Below are 2,557 nucleotides of genomic sequence, written 5' to 3'. Positions count from 1 at the left end.
TATTTTTTTTTGAAAAGAAAGAGATTGTTAAAACAAATTCGGTCCCTTGTCCGTCATACAACAGTGAGTTGTCAGTGAAATGTAACTAGTAGTGTGGATAGGGGAGAACCAGTGGATGTGGTGTATCTGGACTTCCAGAAGGCTTTTGACAAGGTCCCACATAAGAGATTAGTATACAAACTTAAAGTACACGGCATTGGGGGTTCATTATTGATGTGGATAGAGAACTGGCTGGCAAACAGGGAGCAAAGAGTAGGAGTAAACGGGTCCTTTTCACAATGGCAGGCAGTGACTAGTGGGGTACCGCAAGGCTCAGTGCTGGGACCCCAGCTATTTACAATATATATTAATGATCTGGATGAGGGAATTGAAGGCAATATCTCCAAGTTTGCGGATGACATTAAGCTGGGGGGCAGTGTTAGCTGTGAGGAGGATGCTAGGAGACTGCAAGGTGACTTGGATAGGCTGGGTGAGTGGGCAAATGTTTGGCAGATGCAGTATAATGTGGATAAATGTGAGGTTATCCATTTTGGTGGCAAAAACAGGAAAGCAGACTATTATCTAAATGGTGGCCGACTAGGAAAAGGGGAGATGCAGCGTGACCTGGGTGTCATGGTACACCAGTCATTGAAAGTAGGCATGCAGGTGCAGCAGGCAGTGAAGAAAGCGAATGGTATGTTAGCTTTCATAGCAAAAGGATTTGAGTATATGAGCAGGGATGTTCTACTGCAGTTGTACAGGGTCTTGGTGCATACAGTTTTGGTCTCCAAATCTGAGGAAGGACATTATTGCCATAGAGGGAGTGCAGAGAAGGTTCACCAGTGATTCCTGGGATGTCAGGACTGTCTTATGAAGAAAGACTGGATAGACTTGGTTTATACTCTCTAGAATTTAGGAGATTGAGAGGGGATCTTATAGAAACTTACAAAATTCTTAAGGGGTTGGACAGGCTAGATGCAGCAAGATTGCTCCCGATGTTGGGGAAGTCCAGGACAAGGGGTCACAGCTTAAGGATAAGGGGGAAATCCTTTGAAACCGAGATGAGAAGAACTTTTTTCACACAGAGAGTGGTGAATCTCTGGAACTCTCTGCCGCAGAGGGTAGTCGAGGCCAGTTCATTGGCTATATTTAAGAGGGAGTTAGATGTGGCCCTTGTGGCTAAGGGGATCAGAGGGTATGGAGAGAAGGCAGGTACGGGATACTGAGTTGGATGATCAGCCATGATCATATTGAATGGCGGTGCAGACTCGAAGGGCCGAATGGCCTACTCCTGCACCTAATTTCTATGTTTCTATGTTTCTATGTCATGTTTTAACTATCAGCATCCTCTCAAAATAAAAATTCAATGATAGCGATGTTTAAAGGATTCAAGAAGAGAATGTTTTTAAAAGCATCTGTACGAATCTGTCCAAATGACTACTGTGTGTTCCTTTCAGCCATTTGGGAGACTCTCACAAATGCTTCTCAAATAATTATTTTCTTGAATCCTTTAAACATCACTATCTTCTGATCAAGGAATCTGACCAGAATACCCGAGTGAAAAAAACTTATATTACACGCTACATTTCCTGATCACTGAATGTACCAACCCATTTACCAACCAATGAAGTATATTTTTAAGTATGATCAGTGATAAAATGTGGGAATTACAGCAACCAATTTGCATACACAAAATCTCATGAGGTTACAGGGACGAGATAATTACACTGCAAAACAAAAACGAAGTGATGTTTTGTCATAAAATCCGCTCCATTGCTCTAATGCTAGAATATTTTAAGGCAAACCTACTCCCTACCATGAACTGACAGATGTACAAATCTGCGGTAGGAACATTTATGGCCAAAAATATTAACAGGTCAACTTTGAGTAATTACCTTCCAGTTCTTTAATCTTCTGTTTGGTGAAAAAATTTAAAGAACCAATTGCCTGTTCTGCAAGTGGTGCACAGAACATGGCGTGAGGTCTTAAAAGTTGGAGATCTTTGTGAAGTTGTAAACAGCACTGATCTTTTTGTGATGTTTCTTGTGCATGTTTCTCCTTCATTTTACGGAGCTGAGTGCTGTGTTTTGTTTTGAGATTTTTTAAATATGCCTTGTGACTTTCGGTCAGATCTCGGACCTTGGTTCGCATGGCGTGCTTTTCTGCCAAAAGCTTGTCCTTGACATTTTCATTTTCGCTCTCAACGTTCCTCAAATCTTCAACCAACTGCTAAAAATTTTTTAAAAAAGACAAATTAAAGTAAAGAGACTTTCGGAAGCCTAATGGGCCTGTTCCACTTGGGCGATTTGTCAGGCGACTGTCAGAGACAGACAGACAGACAGACAGACAGACAGACAGACAGACAGACAGACAGACAGCCACACAGCCACCCACTTCACCAGCCCATTATCCATTATGCAGGCGGGAGACAAGGGAAACGGGGAAGGCACTGTCTGAGTGAAATTCACATGAATCAAAGCCAAGGTGATAGACACACACCGCAATGAACAGGAAGGTTGGCGCTGTAATTAAGATGTCTAAAGCACAGATTCACCATCCTCTGACTAAAGAAACGCCT

This window comes from Leucoraja erinacea, chromosome 27 (assembly GCF_028641065.1).
Source record: "Leucoraja erinacea ecotype New England chromosome 27, Leri_hhj_1, whole genome shotgun sequence".
Classification (NCBI taxonomy): domain Eukaryota; kingdom Metazoa; phylum Chordata; class Chondrichthyes; order Rajiformes; family Rajidae; genus Leucoraja; species Leucoraja erinaceus.
The sequence above is the reverse complement of the archived record's forward strand: the minus strand, read 5'-3'. Positions refer to the sequence as shown.